This window comes from Tamandua tetradactyla, chromosome 6 (genome assembly GCF_023851605.1).
Source record: "Tamandua tetradactyla isolate mTamTet1 chromosome 6, mTamTet1.pri, whole genome shotgun sequence".
Classification (NCBI taxonomy): domain Eukaryota; kingdom Metazoa; phylum Chordata; class Mammalia; order Pilosa; family Myrmecophagidae; genus Tamandua; species Tamandua tetradactyla.
The window spans coordinates 55709765-55733115 of record NC_135332.1 but is presented as its reverse complement, the minus strand read 5'-3'; the positions used below and the strand labels follow the sequence as shown (position 1 = coordinate 55733115).

Sequence of the window (23351 nt, the reverse complement as noted above, 5' to 3'; positions counted from 1 at the left end):
GGTCAGGAAGGCATTTCAATCCCATAGTGCCAGGGCCAGGCTCATCCCTGGAAGTCATATCCCACATTGTCAGTGAGACTTTCATCTCTAAATGTCTTGTCCCACATAGTGGGGAGGGTAATGATTTTCCTTGCAGGGTTGGGCTTAGAGAGAGAAACAGGCCACATTTGAGCCACAAAAGAGGTTTCCTGGAAGCAACTCTTAGGCATAATTATAGGTAGTCTTAGCTTCTCCGCTACAAAAATAAGTTTCATAAGGGCAAGGGGGTGGGGATTTTTGCTGCCATCTGTTGAGGAGCTACAGCATTTCATCTGCTCTCTACAAGCCCCTTTCCTGATCCCCTCCTCTCCCGGCCCCCAGCCTAACTAGGCACTATCTCCTTTTCTAGACGAGGAAACTGAGGCTTCGAGAGTCAGCCAAATGCTGAGCTGGGATTTGAACCCAGGCATGGCTGACCCTGGAGTGCAGGGTCTTCTCTGAGGTTACACAGGGGCAGAGGCTTCTCCCAAATTGTGGGTTTGGGAGGAACAAGCTCCTGAGCTGGCAGGGAGAGGCCCTTGGCCACTTTCTGGTCTGGTGACATCTGGAGTTGCGGCTGAGAAAATCCAGGTCATGGGCAGTATCTGTGTCCTTTCCTGCCCTGGCTGGGGAATTTGGCGGGCCTGTTGTAACATAAGAGGTGTGGTCTCTGGGGAGATGCCACTGTCTGCCCCTCAAGGCCTCCCATCTCCTGCCCAGAACCCCAGGGCTTCCTTTCTTATTCTCCCCATAAAAGCCGGAAGGAAGCCTGCTCCATCTTTCCAAGTTCTTGCCCGTCGTGCTCCTCTCAGTACCTTATCCTTATACCCAGTGTCTACAGATCCCGTGTGAGCGCGCCCTTGTCAGCAGAGTTACATCCACTTTGACCCCAGACACTGGGAAACGAAACGCGATCCACAAAGTCGAATGGGGAATCTTCTTGCAGATTTTTTTTTTTTTGCATGGGCAGGCACCAGGAATCGAACCCGGGTCTCCAGCATGGCAGACGAGAGCTCTGCCTGCTGAGCCCCGCGTCCACCCTGCAGAGTTTTCGGATGTAAGCATCCTAAGGAATGGGTCGGCACTGCCCCCACATGATGGGGGTGTGGGGGCGGGAGGACTAAGCTCTTATGCAAGTTCTGCTGTGCTGGCTCAGAGTGGGGGATGAGCCCTCCTTGGGAGATTGCTTCACATCTCACAGCATTTTCCTCTTGATCGCTTTGGCAGTGGTGAATCCTTGACCTTTGAGGGTGGGTTTGATTTTTTGGAAAAGGCCAAAAGTCCCTTGAAGCTGTGTGTTGTGAGCAGAGGTGATGAACAATTGGCAGAAGGTGGTTTGTTTTGGTTGCTGAGAATTTTTTCTTTTTTTCAGGTTAGAAACAGGATAGGATTCTAAAGAATGGAGCCAGCTTTCTTACAAGGCTAGTATGCTTCTGAAGGAATTTCCAGAAGTGTTTCAAGGATGACAACATCTTGTAATGGGGGTTCGGGTTCGGAAGGTGACTACTCTGACAGAAGGGCAAGGGAAGGGAATTGATGCTTTATTGAGCTGCTACTATGTGCCAGGCACTTTACATACATTACCTCAACTGCTTGAAATCATTTTTGGAATAAGGCCGATTTCTAAAAAAATTTCATAAATAATCCATTAAAACTTGCTTAATCCTCACAGTAATTCTGTGAGAACAAGCTCTTAGCCCCATTTCAACGGGGGAGCAAATTAAGACTCAGGGAAGTTGACTTCCCAAGGCCACAGAGCTTGTGCGAACCCAGATCTGATGGGCACCCAAACTCAAGGCTAATTCTTTTTTTAGATGTGTACGTTCTTACATACTTAGCCAATTCTGCCCCACCCCCAGTAGACACAGGAATTTAGTTTCATTATGTCACGGTGACATCATTCCAGGCTGCATTCAGACTTCAAAGAGAAAGCAGGTCATAAAGGAGTCATGTTCCAGGCGGAGATGCTGACTGTGTAGGGTGGCGGCAACCGGTGTCAGGGGATACGTGGGTGACAATGGCAAGGCATGTCATTTTGGTATGGTATTTATTTGGTCCTGACAAAGGCCCAGGAGTTCCAGATGCCAAGTGGTGGTAAGTGGGGACTGTATGTCTCAGCTTCTGGCAGTCAGCAGGCTCCCAGTTAGGTACTGTTGAATCAATTGGACTCTTGGATAGACCAGCCCTGGGATCTTTCTTGGCTACTGGCAAGACAGCTTCCTTTGGACCATAATAGAAACACTAATGTTAACAATCGTAGCACCTGCTGATGGAGGTCTTCTTAGGTGTCAGGCATTGTGCTAAATGCTTGACTGTTCAGCTTTGGTCCATCTACATACTGTTAGCCCCTGAATGGACTTCTCAGCCACAGCCACAGCCACAGCTATCGAAACATATCACCTCTACATCTAGAAATGTATCTTACTGATACCCTTGCACCTGTGGGCAAAAAAATGCACAGACAGGAGCACGCATGTTATCACTGCTTGTAATGGCAGAAATTGGAAATAACCTAAACGTCCATCTGAAGGGGATCCAGAGGGCGATTACTACAACCCCATAAAGCAGAATGCTGTGCTGCTGCTCCAACGGATGGGCTACTCCAAAGGCACTGATGTGGGACGGATGCCAAGATGTATTACTAAGTGAAAAAGCAGTGGCAATATAATGCACTACCATTTGGGTTTTAAAAAGAAAGATATACCTGTATGTGATAGAAATTTTTCTGGAAAGACACAAAAGAAACTGTTAACAGTAGGATGCCTATGAAGAAAGATACTGGGGACTGGAGGTCTGGGAGAGGAGAGGAGTCTTATTTTTCATTTTATACCTTTTTGTGTTCTTTGGGAAAAAAAATTTTTTTTCACTGTGTGCATGTATTATCTTTTTTGATTAAAAAGAAAGTAGTAGGAGGAGGTTTTAAGAACAAATTTCTAGACTATATCTGGCTCCTTGGTCCACTTTTTTCTTCCTCATCTCCATTCAGGCCTTGCTGCCCTGACTCATAGCTCATTCCTTCCTTGGCCCCCACCCCCCGTGCCCTCCCCTCCCCAGGCATCCACAACTGCCTCTTCCAGGTACTTAAAATCTACCTTTTTGCCTTGAAACACAAATAACTCCAATCCAGACAGAAGGCTGGACTTCATTGCACCTATAGAACAGACAGAAAGCGCCGGTGCTGGGAAGCTTGATAAATGTTTGTTGAATCAAATCGAAACTGTGACTTGGCTGGTTACACCAAGCAAGGTACTAATTGGCCAAAGTCAGACACCTGACCCCGCATAGGCTGGCTTTCTCCGCATCCCAAGAGGGACTCTGATTCCTTGTGTGCAGTCCAAGCCCTGGCTCCCATGTGGCTGTGTGTCAGGGAAGGTGTGTGGGAGTGAGGCTCACCACCCACCATCTCTTCTCCTGGAGATACAGCTCGAAGTGGGCCACTGCCCTGACGCAGGAAGCAGGACAGAACAACAGTGAGGAACAGACATGCCCAGCTTTGGAAAGATTCTGACTCAGAAGAGCATCTGTAATGGGCTTCAAAAGCTCCATGATGACCAATGTCAAGTGGTCTCTTTCAATTGGAAAACTGAAAATTTCAATTTTCAATTGGCCTCTTGTTTGGATTAGTTGCAGGAGCCTCCTTCTCTTGTCTCTGGTCTCCACGCTACCACCAGCTAACATTAGGAAACATGATCTGATCATATCAATTGGTTGTTAAAAGGTAGAGAAAGCCTGAGAATGCCTCCCCACGGCCCCTTTATTCATGCCTAAGGAGAGAGTCCTTGGTGTCCTTGCTCAGATGTGGCTGGGTTCCACTCCCAATTTCCGGAGCCTCAGGCATTGGTCAACCAGTAGATCATGGAGGAGAGGTGATCACAGAAGCCTCTAGAAACAGAGATGCAGGTAGTATAGTGTGGTGTGGCATTTCTCCTACACTTTCTGTTTCCTTGTTGCAAAACTTCTCTAGGCTAGAAGAAAAATATCACTTGTCCATGACCACTTTCTCACTCTTGAAATGAAATTCTCCCTATGGTTCTCTTCTGGTCTCAGCCAGTCTGATATGCCCTGGTAGCAGTTTTCCATGGGCCCCAGGGCTCCAACAGCTTGCTCACAAAGACTTCTTGTCCCAGTAAGGATTATTATGATGAGGAAGCATTTGCCTGCAAGCACAGTGAGTCAGAAAGTTTGATGTGCCTTCAAAAAAAAAAAAAAAAAAAGGCATGTATAATCTTTGGTCACATTAATAGAAGTACTCAAATCTAGGACGGTGAGAGACCTGCTGGTACCCACTGAGTCATCCTCTCGTCATCTTCTCCTCCAGTCCATCTCCTGCACATTATTCAAATTCATCCGCTTCCCTCCACCTCCCCTCTTTTACCGCCTTGCACCAGGGTCCCACGCCTCTTGTTTGGATAGTTGCAGGAGCCTCCTTCTCTTGTCTCCGGTCTCCACACTACCACCAGCTAACATTAGGAAACATGATCTGATCATATCACTTTGCTTACCTAAAATGCTCCAATTATTTTCCCTGACTCTTGGAATACAGGCTCCGTTAGCAACCATTTTCAAGACCTTGTGTCATCTGGCCTCTGCCTCCACCTGCACCTAACCTCACCTCACTTTCCCCTCATACTGCTTGACTTTTTGCTCTTCAGATATGTCCATCTGCCTCCAAACTCGGGGTCCTCACACATGTGGACTCTGAGGCCTGGACTGTTGTCCCACCCCATTCACCTGGGTAATTCTTTCTCTTCCTTTGGAGCCCAGTGCAAAGGCTATTTCCTTGAGAAACTGTCTTGCGCTCCCCCAGACTGGTCCAGGTCCCCCAGTTATACGTGCCCACAGCATCCAACACTCATTCATTCATCCAGTGAACATTTAATGATACCAGCTGGGTGCCAGGATCTCTCCTGGGTGCTGGGGGCATTGTGGTGAGCCAGATAGGCTTACAGTCCACTGAGAATGACAGAAAATAAAGTCATGCCAGGGCTGATGAGGACCGTGACAGTAAGAAAGAGAGAAAGAAGCCTCGCAAGCTGGTGACATGTGAGGTGAGGGATGGAAACTTCAGAGGCTGGTGGAAGAGAGAGCTGGGCTGCAGACTAAGAAGTGCAAAGGCCCTGAGAGGGAGTGTGCTTGGGGCATCAGTGAACAGCAAGCTGGGCAGCAACGGGCTGGAGCCCAGTGACAGAGGGCAGAGCTGTGTAGACCGTGGCTAGATGGCTGGACTTTATTCTCAGTGTGATGGGGAGTCTTTGGAGGGATTGACTTACATTGGCTTACATTTTGAGATAAGACTTTGCAGAGTAAGAGCGGAAGCAGAGAGAGCAGTTAGGAAGCCCCGCAGTGCCCCAGAGGAGAAATGGCAGCTTGGACAAGGGCAGTATTTGTAAGTTGAATGGCTGCATCAGGTTGCTATTTAATGCTATAATTCATCATACCTCTGGTCTGGGAGCTCCACGAGGACAAGGATTAGGTCCACCTATTCGCTTTCTATCCCCTGCTCCCACTCCTGTGTCTGGCATATATTAAGTGCTGGACAAATACCAGTTGAATGACTGTGGAATGACTATGGCAGTGAAGATGCTAAAAAACTATGTTAGAAAGATGGAAGGAATCATGTGATTGCTTGCCCTGGAGAAGAGATTTAGGGGAAATCTCTTCAGATGCATAAAGGATGCATAAAGGAATGACTTCCATCCAGAGTAGGGGAAGTTATATGGAAGAATCCAGGAGGAGATGGGTTGAGATTTGGCCTGGTCCCCAATGGACCAGCTGCTTCCTGGAGGAGATGTTCAAGCTTTGGGGGATAAACAATCGCTTGTTAGTGGGATCAGGGGATCCTGCACTGAAAGAACACGTGTGTATGCGTGTCTGTGCACTCACACTTATGTGTGGCAGGCAAACCCAAGCACGGGATTTTCTGCCCTGAAATTGCCCTGCTTCTGAGCTAAAAGGACTCCTAGAAAAGGACTCTTGTGAACTAAGGGTCAAGACTCTTTGGTTACAAATGATGAAAATCCAAACTGTTGGAACAAGGAGGAATCTTACTGGCTCATGAACTAAAAGATTCAGCTTGAGGTGCAACTTTATCCCAAAGGGTCACCAGGACCCGGCCTCTTTTCTGTCTGCTTCTTGACATGGCTTTGCCGAGTCGGCACCACTATCAGGAGGCCCCAGTAGCTGCAGGTTCACATCCTTCCCTCTCCCAGGAAAGAGAGAACTTTTCTTCTTCCTCCTGTAGTTTGAACAAAAGTTGTGGGTCTGACATCACTGGCCCAGAGCCTGTCACTGTGGCCTGGGTATGTGTGCTGCTTGGCCACAAGCCCTCTCTGGAGCTGGAGTCTGGAGTGGGCTCCATCAGAGCACGTGGGCTGGGAGTGGGGGAGAAGCAGCTCTCCCAAAGAAAATTCAGGGAACTGGGTCAAAAAGGGGAACGTAGCATGGGGGGCCCAAACCCCACACAAATGGCAATCTACAGGTAGTTGGTTAAGCCCTTTTCCTTCTCTTTTAGCACCTGACTCTTTTTTTCAAATGAGCTCTTGCTCAGAATCCCATTTGTCCATTTTGTTTCACTTATCTTGTTCCAACCCCCTCGCTGTGTGGATGGGAAAGTTGAGGCTTAGCAATTTTCTTGAGGTCACACAGCTCAGCTGCCTCATCTGGTGGGCAGGGGCCTGGCCTGGGGTCAGCCTGCCAGGTTTGAATCCTGGCTCTGCCATTTGTTAGCTGGGGGGCCATATTAGTTTCTCAGTGCTACTGTTACAAATGACCACAAACTTGGTGGCCAAAAGCAACAAGAGTTTTTTTCCTCACAGTTCTGGAGGCCTCTTCCTGCTCTGGTGGCTCTTGGCAGCCCTGTGGCCCCGCCCCTGCTCTCTCTTCCTCCATCTTCGCCTCTTCCTCTGTCTTCCCTTCTGTCTCATATAAAGACCCTAGCCACTGGCTTTGGGGCCCACCCAGGCAATCAGGATGGCCTCATCTCAAGATCCTTCACTCAATTAGACCTGCAAAGACCCTGTTTCCAAATAAGGTCACACAATGACAGATTCTAGGGATCTGGATGTGGATGTATCTTTTTGGGGGGGCCACCGTTCAACTCGCATCAGGGACCCTTGGGCAAGTCACTTAGCCTCTTTGAACTTCAGTCTCGTCATATTTAAAGTGGGAATAATAATAGTACCTACCTCATAGGGTTGTCATGATGATTCACATGAGACAATCCTTGTTGAGCCCTTTCGTGCCCAGTAAATGTTAGCGGTTAGTATTATCGCCAAGGCCCCAGATCAGCCTGGTCTCCCTGCAGCCTTCTCCGAGGTAACTTTTTTCCACAGGTAGGCCCAGCTGCCCTCAGTTGATTGTAGCAAAGAGAGGACAATTTGCTGGTGGCTTGGTGGAGACAGAGCTGTCAAGGTTACAGCTGAGGGTCCTCCCACTTGCTCCCCAGCTGGAGCCCATCCCTCTGCCCCAGCAGGGTTCCCAGCGCCGCAGCTGGAGGAGGCACCCTGCCAATCAACCTCTCACCCCCGCTCCCGGAGGCCGGCCCTATGATTTAGAGCGATGAAATGTAAATTGCAGAGATTCCGTGCTTCCTGTTCGGCTGAGATCTCATCAGCATCTCATTCTCCATACCCGGGGCTCTCCAGGTCTCATTTGGTGGATGCTGTCCGCAGAGCTTCTCCTCGGCGGCCACGATGGCTTGCTTCGTACATCTATCACACCTGCCCCGTGACAATGTAATTTTTATCTCTGGTTGTTTATTTCTTGGATAGAACTACTTGTAAATTCCAAGAAGAAAATATATCCCTGTGTGTGACAGAGCCAGCCCAGGGCGATTAATCTGGGCTTTTAAGCTGGGAACGCAGACCTGGGTGCTGCTGCTTTGTGCATAAGTGTCCAGTAATCAGCCACGGCCATTAGCTGTCCCCTAGTAAAGCAGTAGCCCCCAGAGGGGTTGGGCTTAGTAGAGTTGGAGCCAGCTGGAAGGGAAGGGTCTCTTCATTTCCCAGCTCCAGGTAGCCAGCAGGCCCTGGCGACAGAGAGTGGGAGGGAGTGGCTTGAGGCCAACAGGTACAAGAGGTGGAAGGAAAGACCCATAATTCAAGGTAGGGTGACAGTAGGTGTGAGAAGCAGGGGCTGAGGGCACCAGACACCCTGGTGGTAAACGCAGTCTCCTGCAGTCCAAAAGACCGGGTTCAACTCTGAGTCTCAGCACATACCATGGAACTTGAGGTCATTCCTTCACCCCTGATCCTGGCAGAGGAGTTTCCTGATGTGTAAAACAGAGCAAAGACCATTTAACCCATACTATTGTCACATTAAATGAGCAATGTATGAAAAACACCTGTGTGGAATGGGCGTTCTGAGCACGCGAGCTCAGCTCCCTCCCTCCTCCTTTCCCCAAAGGACCTGGGAAGTGCTCAGATGGGCATAAGAAAGTCACAGAAATAATTGACCCGCAGGAATTTGGAGTTGGAAGGACCCCGGTTGGGGTTCTGGGAAGTGAAGAGATTCACAGGGGCTCACATAGCTGGTGAGGGCAGAAAAAGGACTGGTAACCAGCCGGATAGCCTCGGGCCGTGCTGTCTGGCAGGGGCCCTGTCCTGGGCTCCTCAGACTCCTGCAGGGGCCGTCGATGGGGCTCGGGGCTGCCATCACCCCTTGTGTGCAGGTGAGTTTTAGGGAACAGAGCATCCAGGAGTTTCATCACATTTTCAAAACGGTCCCCCTTTCAAAAAGGTTAAGAACCCTTTCTGGTTCTAATGTAACTAAATGGGGGAGTGTATATTTGGAGAGTACATGCCTTGATGTAGTTTGCGCTTTTTTTTCTTTTTTCTTTTTTTTTTCACCCCAGGTAAGCCAGCTTGCAGGTGCCAGCTGGAAATGGGGTGGGCCTCTTACAGGCAGAAGGAGTTTCCAGGTTTGGGTATTCCGAGGCAGATCCAGATTTTGTAGCACCTAAAGCTCATACAATCCGGGGGGGTGGGGGGCGCTCTTTAGGAAAAGAAATACCAAGTTATGAATACAAAATTAGGGCCTCAGGTGGGGCCCTAAGCACATGCTTTGTTAGTGTTGTAGATCTCTACAGGACAGGTGTCCTGAGCAGACTGTGGGGTTTCATCTAACAGTTGAAAAGCCTTCACTGGTGCCCTTTGGCCCCTCTGACTCCTCAGAATTGTCCCCCAGGGCCTGCCGGCCCCCCCAGAGGCTTTTGCCCAGTTTCTGGCTGCTGCCCCCTGCCGCAGGGCATTGCTGCTAGCGGCCCTGGCTTCCTGTGCAGGCCCCAGCTGGGCGCCGGAGAGAGAAATGTGAAAAGACCAGCCCTGCCCTCACGGCGCCCACAGACTGTCTGTAAGCAATAGCCCGTCTGCACTGCCCCCACTCCGTGTCTCCTTGCCTTCTCCTGAGCACCCTCCCATTCCCCCCGTTCAGCACATTGTCAGGGCTCCCCTACGCCACCATGAGGGTGACCCCACAGGCTGGAGACACGGGGAAGCCCTGGCAGTCTACTCAAGGAGGGTCTGCGGCGCTCATGGCCTTGCCCCTTCCCATCGCTTCTGTTGAGACGAGTAAGCCCAGGCTCTGGGCAGGTCCGCTGGCAGATGGAGGGCTGGGGGCCTAGAAAGCTGTGGCTCCCCCACCCCTACCTTATTCATTCAGCTATTATTTGTTGGGTTCCCGCTGGGTGCCAGGCACGGCGCTGGGGATGTGTTGGTGAGAAAGAGGCTGTCATGGCACCTGGATTTGGCTTTTGTTCTGCCACTTCCTACTTGGGAGTGCTGTGGCAGCCTCTGAACCTCCTTGAGCTTTGAGTTAGTCATCTGGAAAACAGAAAGCAACACCTGCCTGGCTGGGTTGGTGTGAAGTCTGGAGGTTTTCCATGAGCGGTGCCAGACCTGTGGTCAGTGCCACCGCATTTGCCCACTCTCTGTTATCATGAAAGAGCCATCCCTGCCTTTCAGAGCTTACACCATTCCTGGTGAGTCTCCTTTGCCGGTGGGGTTTAGAACTCCCTAGAAAAGCGGTCAAGGCCGAGGCAGAGTCCTATCTCCCAGGACAATGCCTGTGCCGCAGCGTCAGCCACGGCCCAGCTGGAGGCAGGCTGGGCTAGAGAAGGCAGCAGCTTGTGCACGGCTGGGTCACGGTGGGTTCTGGTCAGCCCACCTGCAGATGAGGCCAGTGCAGGGGGTGAACGGGACCCCCTCCATTTTCCCAGAGTCTGTGGAGAGAGACAGCAGAGCAAAGAGATGGCGTCAGTTCCCTTTCTAGCCTCATAGGGAGGTGGTTTCTGGCTGAAGTCCTGGGCAGATGATTCCCCAGAAGCTGCTGGCCTCTTCTTGCCCATTGTGACCATGGCCACTCCCTGGCTGTCACAAGGGGCTCATTTGGGGGTACCTTATCCCATCAGTGCCTCCCTGCCCGGAGACAGGGAACGGGGCCAGCTCTGGCCTCCTGGGAAACCCTGCCACACCTCCAATAAGGATTCAAACAAATTGCTGAGAGGGCCCACTAATGAATGTTTTGTGTTTGTTTATTTTTATTTTTTACTATAAAAGTAATACAAGCCATCTGTGGAAAATATGGAAAGTATAGAAAACTATAGAGAGGCGGGAGGAAAACCCACAATACCCAAACCGGAATTAGGCACCACTGTTAACATGTTAGCATGTTCCTTTCCACTGAGAAGCAGAGGCTTTTTTGTTTGTTTTTAAATCCCACATAAGCATCAATGTCAAAGGCTGTCTGGTATTCCAGGGAATTGATCTTTTTAAGTAAGCGCATCTGAGCCAAGTGGATTTGGAGGGCAGAGATTTTGAGGCATCCCCAGGCCGGGATATGTGAGACAAAGAATCCAGACCTTTGGTCCCTGGGATTCAGCGCGAGTTCCCAGGAGCCTCCCAGGAGGGCTGGATGGGGCTTTGCCTCAGTCACAGAGATTTCCTTCTCCGCATCTTACCTGCCTGCTTTGAGGAAAGTGAAGGTAATGAAGGGTAGAACTGGAGGGAAGAGACATGGAAGTGCTCTCCAAAGAAAAGGGCTTGCCCCATCTGGGCAAAGAGCTGGAACTGGCTGGTCTGTCCCCCACACCTTATTTTTCTTGGAAATGGGGATGGGGGTGTGCTCAGCCCTGATGCATTACAGGTGAGTGACGATTCCCTAGGAAGGCAGAGTCCTTGGTGCAGGCTGCCCAGGACTCCATGAGGATGCTACATTAGAGGGAGAGAGAAAAGGCAGGGTCAGGAGGCGGTAGACTGAGTCAGGCAGAAACCTTGGGTACTGCCGCTGCCCGACTCCTTACTCAGTGTTTTCTTGGACTTGTAAGCGGTGCCAGGGCAGAAAGGAAGCAACAAGCACAGGGATCATACCTTCTGCTGGCTGGGTATGGCCACCACAAGAGGGGCCAGGTAGCTCCCTGCCCTTCCCTGGACCCACCTCCCTGTCCAGGGAAGGGCAGGGAGCTACCTGGCCCCACCGCTGACAGGCCACCTGCACAGGATACAAGAATGGGGGTCTGAGACGCCATGGGTGGGAGCCTCTCCAGCAACTTTGTGACTGTGCCTAGTGACAAACAGCTTCCAGCTTCCAGTGCAACAAGGTTCTGGAACTATTTATTTTTCTGAGATTAATCGAGGGCTATTTAACAAGCACCATCTAAGTGTACTCTGTGCATTACCTCATATAATCCATACAACAGTCCTATGAGGGTGGGTACAGTATTTTCACCATTTCATGGATGAGAAAACTGAGAAGTTAAGAGACTTATGCAAGATTACACAGCCTGTTGGTCAATGGCTGGGATCCAAACCCAGGCCCAATTCCAAGCCAGAGCTCTTAGCTGCCATTCCTGGCAGCCATTGCTGGGAGGCCTGCTGCAGACCCCACCTGGATGCTTGGTCCTGGATGACTTTGCAGGAGCACTGTCCACCACACTTGAGCTACCCACCAAAATCTCTCCTCTGAAGGCTTCTGCTCCACTAGCACTTTCACTGAGGACAGAAGAAAGTGTATTTATGTACCAAAGGAGAGCCCGGATCCCAGAGAGGGAGATGCCACTCGTCTCCCCTGTAGGGTTTCTCTAAAGTGCTGGCTTTGGGCCCGAGAGGCCGGCTTGCACCACGTCAGGGCTCGTGGCCACTTATTTCAGAGCCCACGGCCAACGCCTGGAGACAGTGAAGGCAGGTGCAAGGGTGGGGTTAAACGCAGTCGGGCGGGACCCAGCAGCCGCCCAAACCCGGTCGCGGGGGGCAAAGGGGGGGGTTCCTCACGCTCGACGTGGGGCAGCAGGAGGGTTGCTGGATGCGGGATGAGGGTGCGGACGCGGGGTGACGGCCGCCCCCCCGCGCCTCCCCCCACCCCCCCGCGCCCCCGCCGCCTCCCCCCTCCTGCCAGCTCCCCCCACACTCCCCGCCCCGCCCCCCGGGCGGCCCCGCGCGCTCTGGTTGGCTCCCCGGGAGCGCCGCTCGGCCTATCACACGCCTGCATAGTTGCCAGGCAACTGGGACGGAGTTGTAACACCTCCGCGAGAGCCAGGGTGGTGTTTTTCTTCCCTCCTTGGAAGTTGTAGAAGGATGGCGCTCAGTTTCCCTCTGCAGCGCACACGCCTCCGCACTCTCCCCGGCCCCCTCCCCAGCCTTCGAGCCCGCCTCGGGCTTCCGCCTTCACTCCTGGGCCCCAGGTCCCGGGGGCAGCAGGCAGGGGAGGGGGTGGGCCGCAGCTCTTTACGGCTCCCTCGTTTTGGGAAAGTCTTCCTCAGGGCAGCTGGGCACTTCGGCCTGAGGAGAAATGGCCTCCAGGGAGACCCCCGAGGTGGGGAAAGGGCAGGCATCAGGGTCATCAGGTCCATACTGCAGGGGCTGGCCCCCCAACACCCGGGCGGGCGGGGCGGTGGGGGGCGCGCACTTGCGCCAGTCCTGTGGCCTGAGGGGCAGGTTATCTCTGCGTTTCTCTAACTTCAGTCTCTGCCTCACACCTTCCCGGTGTCCTCCCCCCTCCGCGCGACACTATGTATACTAATTTTTGCACTCCCCCCCCCCCCCCCGTATTGACCCAGTTTAGCTAAAATAAATGTATTTTAAAGGAACTTTGGCAACACTTCCATAAATGGAGACTCAGTGTCACTTATAAATAGAAAGTAACTATGAGAAATAAAGTATTGTTACATTTTAGTACCAGTCCCATCTGGAAGGACCATAATGATAATAAACAACTGCTTATTAAGCACTTACTCTGTGGCAGGCAACAGACTAAGCATTTTACGTTGATCAGCTCACTTGAGCTGCCCAAATTAGGTATTATTAAGTTCCCATTTCAAAGATGGGGAAAATGAGGTTCAGAGAAGCTAAGGGATTTGGCTAAGGGCATACAGCTGCTAAATGATGAGCTAAAATTCAAAGCTGCGTCCCATCCAAAGGCTGGGCTGTTAACCATTGGCCTAGTGCAGCTTTCCTACCTGGAGTCACCCCTGGCTCCCCATCCCGGGGCTGAGTGGTGTCCCTCTCCAGAAGCGGGGCAGTGATTTGAGCCCCAGCCAAGTGGTTGATGCCTGGCATCAGGGGATATGACACGGTTCTTTCACAGACGAACCACACATCCAACAAAGAAGAACCTCATGCTACCCTCATCTTAGAGCTCAGGGAGTTCAGGCCACCTGCCCAACGTCACACTTGCTGAGTGGCAGAGCCAGGGTCTCTATGTATACTTTCTCATTCTGAAACACTGACTCTATGTATACCTTCTTTGTAGCTCACTCAGCCTCATGCAAAAAGAGGACCCTTTGATACTTAACAAACATTACAGTGGAACTGATGTAATGTTAAATCTCCACCTGGGGAAAGTGGGCATTTGTTGAACCCTGTCAGTGCTATGGGAAGACACCACCTCAGAACTGCATCTAGTCTCTGGAACTGTGACCTACAGGTGGGTGAAGACCCTGGGGCCGCTGCCTGGCAGAGATGTTTATTTGGCTTTATTATCTGCCCTCCTGGAAACATATTCCATCATCCTCTATCAAAATTAGTGACTGTATTTCTCATTCTAGAGCTGGCTTATTCTTACCTGGAAGAGGAAGAACAGGGCACATTTGGAGAATGGAAGAAAATCATATGTTATTTTTAAAAGGCATTTTGAAGCATTTTGAGTGAGTGCTGAATAGAATTCAAGAAAATTGCCTTCAAGACCTGCTCTCTGTGGGAAAGGTGTTTCTCCTGGCTCCCAAGTATTTGGAAACTTAATTGCACATTTGTATGGACTACTGTTTTTATTTCTTTCTGGTCTCCAAGGTGGGCTTTGAAGATTATGCTCTCTCTGTAATGGTTTTCTTTATCTCAAAATTTGCACACCTGCTAGGTAGACTGCTTGAAAGAAACTGTGTCAGAAGTGGCTCTCGATTTAATAAATCTGCAAATGGAACAGGGTTCAGTGAGATGATATGGCATAGGCTCCCCTTGGGTTTCCTGTCACAGGGTGCAGCCCGATTCTGCCCCCTCCTGAAAGGGGCTGTACTGTGTGTTGCTCCTCTGAACTGTGGAGCCTTGGCCTACATCTTTGCTGAACCTTCGAATTACCCAGTGTGAGTGTCCTGCCAGGACTCGACTTGATGCAGTGGTCCTGGGCAAGTCCTTTACCTCCGTGAGCTTTGTTCCCTTTCCTGCAGAGTGGAGTTTTATGATTAAATCATTTCCTCGTGTGGATATAGTAAGAATTAAATGTAACATTATGTGCAAAATGCTAAACCTTGTGCCTGGCACATCCTAAGCTCAGTTGGGGCTTTATCGTGGAGCTCAGTCATCTTGACCCCCCAGGCTGGCCACGAAGAGGGGCCAGACATCAGGGACAGACATGGCGGTGGTGCTGTCTTTGGCCCATGGCGGTCTTACAGCTTGCTCTCTGCCATCTGTCCATGAGCTGGGCACTCCTGACCAGTGGCCTGGTTTAGGTGGAGGGCAGCAGGGTAACAGAGTCTCATGGGACTCAAGAAGCTGGTATTCCTGTTGACTTATGTCCACCTGTAGAAGCTTTCCATCCAACTGCTATGTGCATATTCTTTTAGTCTTTATTTATGGTTATCATGAAACAAAGAGCCACAGGTTTCATGCAACCTAGTGTCCCCTGAGGATGGAAAAGAAACAGATGATACCAGATATCCCTGCAGGAGCAGCCAGGTGGGGGTGAGGCCCTGAGCTTGGTTCTGAAAGTATATTTCAGCTGCTGCTCCGTTGTGCAAAGGTGGGTTGACCAGTTTCAGCCGGCCCCTCTCTGGCCCAGTCTGCTCTGGAGCCTGAGTCATCCTTTGGGTTCGAGGATCCAGGAACCAAAAGAATAGCAGAGAAAATGGGCCTGGGGAAGAATCAATGCATGATTAGTGTTTATCCGAGTGCCTGTCTGGGAAGGTGAGAAAGGCGTGGAAGATGAGTCTCTGCTCTCAGGGGACCTGTAGCTAAGTTGGGAAGCTAACATGTATTCAGGAAATAATGAGAGCCCCACACAGGAAAGCGAATAAACTGGCACCAGTCTGTGGCAGACTAGGGCCAGGGGAAGCTCTAGGGAGAAGGGAGCCTTGACCTTTGGGTGAAAACAGGGGAGCAGGAAGGCTATTTCAGAATAAAATCACCAGGCAAGAAGGTCCAGGGCTAGCCGATTGGAAGGGAGTAGGAGATATGGTCTGGAGATTGCCAGAAATCCGGGAGTGCCTTGGGTAGGCCCGGCTTATTCAGGACCTGCAGCCAGGTGGTAGGGTATTTAAAACGATCAGGGAGTGGGACTTTGGGAGCCCTAAGAACAGGAATTCTTAACCTGGATTTCACAGATGGACTTCAGAACACCTCCAAATCTGAAAAATTGTACGGTGCCATGGTTGGGAGCCTGTGGTCAGACTTTCTTGCTCTGAGTCCCAGATCACTTTTTAGTCATCCTTAACCTCTTTGAGCCTCAACTTTCTCATCTAGAAAATGGAACCCAATGGTAGTAACCCCCTCTCAGTAGGTCTGGGTAATAAGTCTGGTTGGTAATGGACCTGACGCTCATGACGCTGTCAGTGACATGCAGAAAGGTCTCAGAAAAGCACAGGCATGAGTCATTAATGTGATGCAGAATTATGTTATGTGGAGGTGCACTTCTTCAGGGAGAGGGTCTCCTGCAGCTTTCATGAGATTCCCTAAGGGGTCCCTGATTCAAAAAATGTTAAGCACCACTCACTGTTTGAGAGGTTTAAAAATAGAGGAGCGTTAAGCAGCAGAGAGCAGTGTTTATGTGAACTAAACATGGTGTGGGTCTGGGGGCAGGGAAGCCAGTATGCAGCTTTTCTGTCCATCTGTTGGACCTACCATCCTTCCATCCATTCATTCCATTGTCAAGCATTGCTGAGCACTGACTCAGGCTTCCTGCCAGATGCCGAGGGCCCAGAGACAAAGACCACAGTACCAATGAGTGTGGTGTGTGTGTGTGTATGTGTGTGAGTGTGTGCGCGCACGCGCGTGGTCGCAGGTATCCGAGGATGGCCTCCAGCCCCCGTACTTGTAAAGATCCCTTCCCTCTTGGAATCGGGACTGGGCCTGTGATTTGATTTACTGGTGGAATGCAGTGGGAGACATGCTGTGCCAGTTCTGGTCTTCAGCCTTAAGAAAATCTGGCCCCTTTCATTTTTGTACTTTGGGAGCCACCACGTGCAGAAACCACACTGAGAAGAGGAGCTCTGAGACAACATGGAGAGGGAGAGAAGCTCAGTTGTCCCACCATCCAAGTCGAGCTTCCAGGTGACACTAGCCCCAAACACCCACTGACGGCAACCACATGAGAAACCCCAAGTGAGAGCAACAGAGGAACTAAGTGTCCCGCTGAGCCTATTCAACCACGGAGACATGAAGTCATAAAATGGTTTTGTTTTAAGCCCCTACATTTGGCATGGTTGTTACACAGCAATAGACACCTACATACAAGCTGATGATTATGAGACCCTGTTGAATGAACAGGGTGTTCGGGGCAAACCAAAGGAGAAGAATCCCACTTAGACTGTGCCAAGTCTTGAAGGATGGGTGGGATTTAGCCAAGCAGATGAGGGGGTGAGGGGCCAGCATGAGCCAAGGCCTGTGGATGTGAGAGAGTGTGCGCGTGCTGTTGGCTGGTGTGGTTGGCTCATGGCTGCAGGTAATTGTTGGCATAGGGCCCCAGGCATTAAACAAAGAGTTAGATATCCTCCTGAAAGAAGGATCACGAAATTTGGAGTGATATAATCAGAGCTAGGTTTTAGAAAAACTCTTCAGACAAAGAAGATGGACTGGGGCACATGGGATGAGTGATGAGGCAGCTGCATCATCAAGAAAGGGGTCCAGAGGTGGAAGCTGTAGGACTTGGTGAGCTGAACTCAAGGAAAGAGAAGAATGTAGAGTCCTAGATGGAGGATGCAAACACCCAGGTTTCTGGCAGACAGAGGTGGTGGTGATCATAGAGAAGGCAACTCGGGAACAGGAGAGGCGGTTTTGAGGGGAATGATTTCCATTTTGGGAATGCTGAGTGGGAAGAGTTTGGGAGTTTCCAGTGTGCAGGAAGCCACTGGAGATAGGGATATGGAGCCAGGAAAGAGCTAGGATGGTGATGAATTTGCAGTTGTCAGTGTATACGTAAGTCATGGCGGCCTCCCAGGGAGGGGGCTCGGGGGTAATGAGGAGAGGAAGAGCCCAGGACAGGGGCTGAGCAGGAATTGCCAGAAAAGTCAGATTAGACGCAGGAGGTGTTCGTGTCAAGGAAATCAGGGGAAGAGAAGCTCTCAAGAGGGGCTTTGCTCCCAGGGGAAATTGAGGCAAGATTGGGATTGAGGACTGTTTGGGACATAAGCAAGAAGCTTGTATGAGAAGAAGGTGGAATCGCAAGTGCAGGGGCTTGGGAGAGGAAATGAGCCCACTGAGTGGAGACAGATCTTCAAGAAGTATGTCTGTGAAGAATGGAGGGCGAGGTGGTAGCTGCAGGGGGATTTTGGTAAGACAGGGTTTTGTTCAATGGGAGCAACTGGAGTGCATCTATAGGCAGGGAAGGAGCAGCTGATGGTGGGGGCGGGGAGTTGCTTGAGGATGCTGGAGAGGAGGCCTACCAGACCCAGAAGGCAGCTGGCAGAAACCACACCCTCAGGCAGAAGCCAGGCTGCAGGTGAAATTCTGTTGGCCCACACCTTGTTGTGTGTGGGTTTTTGTTGTGGTTGTTGAATGTGTTGCATGTAAAAATCTGAATTCCCAGCCCCTGGCAACATTGAAAAATCTGATAACCCAGGACCCCACCTTCCCATAAGACAGCAGTGGCCGGAGCCCGTTGGCCTTCTGGATGCGCCTGGCTGGCTTTCAGGTGCCACCTGCCCATCCTACCTGCCCACCTCACCTGCAAGGCCCCTTCAGGCATTTGAATCAGAACCTTGAGTTGAGCGGTGAAGAGAAGGGGGACCAGAGGTAACCACGGGCAAAAGGCCTAAGAACTGTGTAAGGTTGCTGAGAAGCTGAGGGGTAGGGCTACAAGGAGACAAGAGGGTTTGGAATGGCCACCGAAGGGAACGGGAGAGGGAGCTGTGAAGGCTGCAAAGGATACTGCTGAGCAGTGGCAGTGCTGGGACCAGCTAAAACTGTGAACTGGGGACCTGCAGTGGTTCCAGCCCATCCTGCAGGGGAGGGCCGGAGAGAGGGGAGGGACGGAGGACCCTGCTTTGTCCTCCAGGACTGCAGGGCCTCTTGGTTCTGTCATGGGGCGGGCAGCACCTGAGACTAAGGACCTTCCCTGACAGAACCATGGAGGACAGAGCCTGCCTGGCGCCCCTCCCCAGGACACTCCCTGAGAAACTCCACTTTTCTCAGAGAAGGTATCAAGTCTGAAGACGTCTCTGCATTGAGAAGTTGGAGTGCTCCTTAAATTCTGGATCAGAACCCCTACCATCCCTTGTGGCAGCCCCCAGGAAACAGACTTTCCTACCCTCCCCCACCATTGTCTTCCCTTTGAAGCATCTTTTGTCTGCCCCTCCAGCCTCCTGCCTAGTTCTAGAAGTTACCCAGGCCCCAGCCAGGGTGGGGTTTGCTCTTCACAGGAGTCGGGGAGGGGGGCGCGTCTCATCCTGCGGCCTCCCCAGGTAAGAGCTCTCAACACACTCCTCAAGATTAAAACATCCCATTTGTACCTGCGGAGAGAATGTTCTTTCGGTCTTACTGGGAATTGTGTGCAGCCCGGACACATGTCACTGTATCATGTAGCGCAGGAACGTAATTAGGCGGTGTTGGGGAAAATTCCGTCTGTCTCCCGGGAATACTGGAATAATGAGCCATCACCGAGGACCAAGGCGATTGGCGGGCGGCTGCTGACCTGAGCCGAAGGCGCGGATCATTCATTAGCTCCGGAGGCGCTCACGGTTGGTTCCTCATCTTGGCCGCATAAACGAGCTGGCCCCGTTCTCCAGCAGGAAGTGGGAGCTTTAGTGAAGAGCCTGAAAGGGTGTTTGGGGTTTTGAAGCAGGGAAAAGCCAGCAAGTCCTCCCTCTGCGGGGAAGGCGGGAGGCAGGAGCCATCGTGGCAGGCGTGTGGCCACCGGAGAAACCGAGCCCGGAGGAGAGTGGGCAGTCAGGGGGTGAAGGGGCCAGACTTTCCTGAAGAGTGTCTGCCATTCCGGGTTGGGGCCGGGGAGGGGAGCGCCCACCCGCTGTCGAAGTGCACCCAGCCGTCCCCAATCCTCCTGGCAAGCCCGCGGGGTGTATCGGCAGGAGGCAAAGGAAGATCCATTTGTGCCCCTTCCCTGCCTGCCCAGCCCACTCGTTCCCTTCCCCACCCACCCACCCCCACCCCACTCCCGGCCATAGGGCCACCTGGCTCCCCCACCCCGTGCCCAGGCAACTTCTTCACCCACATTCCGGGCATCCTTTTATCAGGGGCTCAGACCCTTCTCTTGGCACAAAGGGCCACAGCCGCCCACGGGCACATTTCTGTTTTTTCTCTTCTCCCTCTCTCAATTTTCTTTCTTCTATCTTCCTCTATTTCTTCTTGCACTTCTCTCTTTCTCTCTCTCCCTCTCCCCTTTCCCTTCTCCTTGAGTCTGTGGCATTCCTGGCTAGGAGTAAGCTACCCCGAGTTTCCCAGAGAGTTGGGTTTGCTCCCTACTCAGATTCTGCCTCCTGGGGTCGCTCCATTCTTTGTGTGCCCCTACCACTGCCCTCCTCCCCCAAATTACAGGGAGCTGCCAGGGGGCCTGCGACCCCCACGAGAGCGTGGGCCACACCGAGGCAGCCACCGGCTATGTCCTGTCTGCAGCCGTGTCCCCCGTGCCCCAGGCAGCACGTGGCACCCAGGTGTGCTAGAACGAATGACATGAAGCCTGCCCTGGGCTCCCTGCTCCAGGCCCTGTCCCTTCCAGGGTCTGTCTCCTGACCTTTCAGGTCCTGCCCTTTTGTGGGGCAGTCACCTGTCTTCTTCCAACCTCTTTCCTTTAGTGGCTTTTGGGTGGGTGTTGGGACCACCCCCGGAGGGCCGTGCTCTGGCCCTTTCCCTGCTGTCACCCTCCCCGAAGGGCAAGGATCCCATGGGCCCAAGGAGACATGGCCACCCAGCAGCCCTCACTCAAGACCAGCTCTGTCCAGTGGAAAGATAAAGCAAGCCATTCGTAATTCTAAATTTTTTCAGTAGCCACATTAAAAACGTAACGAGAAAGAGGTGAAATTCATTTTTAAATGTTTTTATCTGACCCATTACGTTCAAAATATTACCATGTCACCGTGCAATAAGATACAGATTGTTATTGAGGTATCTTGCATTATTTTTTTCTACGACGTCTTTGAAATCTGGTGTGAATGCTTCACTTCCAGCCCTCCTCATTTGGCGCCTCATTCAAGGGCTCAGTACTCACATGCGGGTTGTGGCTGCTGAGCCGGGTGGAGCCGCTCCGGCCAGGCTCTGGGTGTCTGAGACCCCAGGATTCTCCCCTTCCAGGGTCTCTTCTCTCTTAGAACTGAAGGGGGCAGATCGCATCCCTGGGCTGGAGGGGTGGGAGGGCAAGCCTGGACTTGACTCTGAGGATGGTGTGAAGTCCTGATGAATTTGTTTTCCTTCTTCGCTGAAAATCCACTCTGATCTGAGAGGCAGGGGGATGGGAGCTACGGGGAACAGAAAGGTCAGGTGGGGGTGCCCAGCCCAGTGGCAGGAGGGGCCTCTGAGAGGTGGTAGGAGGTGTGGGTGCAGCAGAGGCAGCCTGGACAGACCCCACTGGCAGAAGGGGTGGGGGCACCTGGGGGAACCATAGTCCACAGACAGGTTAATGGCCACTGCCTTGCACACAATTGAATTTGCTCTCCGGAGCCTCCCGGCTTTGGGGAAGGGCTTCTCATCCCCGAGCTGCATCAGGAGAAATGAGGGATGCAGGACTAACACCGGCCCAGTGGCTATAGGGGTTGGTGGCTCAGCCCAGAAAGATAAGGCTGGGACAGTCAGTGTGTGTGTGTGTGGGGGGGGGCTGGGTTCCTCCCCTGACCCTCAAATTACAGTTGACACTTATCAGTAATGTATACCATCCCCCCTTCCCATCTCTCTTAAAAATGGTTGCAGGATGACTCAAAACTCAGAAAACTGGGGAACCAGTGTGTTTCTCTTGGTGCCTGCAGGGTGTCCAGAGTATGCAAGGTCCGGAGGTAAGAGATGGATTAGGGAAGAAGCAAAAGATATCACAGCCTCATTCCTTTCTTTCCCCTAAGGACCTCACATGACATATCAAACCCAACTCCCAGGCGTCTGTTTTGTCTCCTGTCTGTGGGAGGCCAGGGAAACATGTAAGGCACAACTGTAAGCAAGAGGGGACATCAGATGATTCCAAACTGGGTGTGCCCTCCACCTCCTCCAGGCCTCGGACCCTGTGACTCCTTCTCCCTGGTGTGCCTTTCCCCTTCCCAGCGGAGCTTCTACTCACCCTTCGGAGCTCCCTCTCTCGGTGACCTTTCCTGGTGACTCCTCCACGTCCTCCTCTGTGGCTCCCTGGTAGTGCTTGAGAATTTTGCTCCATCAGTCTACTATTAGTTGCTGCATGCCACCCAGGCTCCAGACTCTGTGCCGGGGCCAGAGTATTACAGAGAACAGCGGACAAGGGGGAAAGACAAGAAACAATTAAAAAATAACCAAACAAAATAATCTCAGAGAGTCTCGTGTGCTGTAAGGGCAGGGTACTTGCATAAATGGTGAGGAGTGACTGGAGACGCCGGGCATGAGCTTTAGACGGGGATGGGTGGGACACCTGGGCGGACCAAGACGCTAAGGAGGCAGCCTTGCGAAGGCCTGGGGTGGCGCCGTGCAGGTAGAAGCAGGAAATGCTAAAACTGGGAGGCAGACGTCGTTTGAGTGCATGTATGTGAAATACTCGGAATAGGCAAATCCACAGAGACAGAAAGTAGATTAGCGGTTGCCTAGAGCTAGGGGTGGGGAAATGGGGAGTGACTGCTAATGGGCGTGGGGTTTCCCTTTAGGGTGATAAAAATGTTCTGGAACTAGACAGTGGATGCTTACACAACATTGTGAATGTGCTAAATGCCACTGCATAGTATACTTTAAAAATGGGTAAATTGTATGTTATGCGCATTTTACCCAAATTAAAATGAAAGCAAAATGAAACAAACAAACAAAGAGCTCCAAGGCAAGAAAGGGCTTGCCACGGCCTAGGAACAGGGAGGCCAGTGTGGCTTGTGAAGAAAGAGGGGTCAGGATGATACTGGAGAGGTGGTGCGAGGGGCGATCAAGAGGGCTTTGTGGGCTGGTGAAGCGTGTGTTTCTTATTCTGGGTTCAGTGGGAAGCCCCTGGGAGATTTTAACCAGGGACATGACATGACAGCACTTAGTACATTTGAAGACCACGCTGGCTGTGGAGTGGGGCATGGGTTGGGATGGGGCTGAAATAAAAGCAGGGAGACCCATCAAGAGGCCATTGCAGTGTTCAGAGGAGAGAAGACGCAGGCTGGGAAAAGTGGGGGGCAGTGGAGATGAAGTGATGGGGACAGATTTGGGGTGATAGGATTAGATGGACTGAAGAGAAAGAATGAAAGAATGGGGGAGAACTGAGGATGACACCTCCATTTTCAGCTTGAGCAACTCAAAGGATGGAGTTGTCATTTACTGAGAAAGAAAAGCCTGTGTGGGAAACAAATTGAGGATGCATGGAGTTTGAGCTGCTTATTAGATATCCACGTGGCAATGTCGGGTGGGCATTTGGGGTGCTGGTCTGGAGATCAGAACTGAGACCCACAGTCCTCCCAAACCCTGGGCTGGATGAGCTCATCTGGGGACAGAGAGATGGTCCAAAGGTTAGCCTTAGAATTAGGATATTTAAAGACGAAGTGGAGGAGG

General features: G+C 51.7%; 1 protein-coding gene and 2 long non-coding RNA genes across 4 annotated transcripts in view; 2 read left to right on the top strand and 1 right to left on the bottom strand.

Moving 5' to 3' along the window:
- RTN4RL1 (reticulon 4 receptor like 1) overlaps positions 1–23351 on the top strand; it is a 63650-nt gene that overhangs the window by 21820 nt on the left and 18479 nt on the right. The window lies entirely within an intron of this gene.
- On the top strand, positions 1063–14821 carry LOC143688001 (uncharacterized). Of its 2 annotated transcripts, none has more exons than XR_013177774.1 (3): positions 1063–2112; positions 13759–13932; positions 14054–14821. It is a non-coding gene; the product is annotated as an uncharacterized LOC143688001 (long non-coding RNA). The 2 variants fall into 2 exon arrangements; XR_013177775.1 differs by lacking the exon at positions 1063–2112 and adding an exon at positions 12531–12822.
- LOC143688000 (uncharacterized) lies at positions 1843–8354 on the bottom strand. Its single transcript, XR_013177773.1, has 3 exons — positions 7203–8354; positions 6067–6253; positions 1843–4209 (listed from the first exon to the last, which is right to left on the bottom strand). It is a non-coding gene; the product is annotated as an uncharacterized LOC143688000 (long non-coding RNA).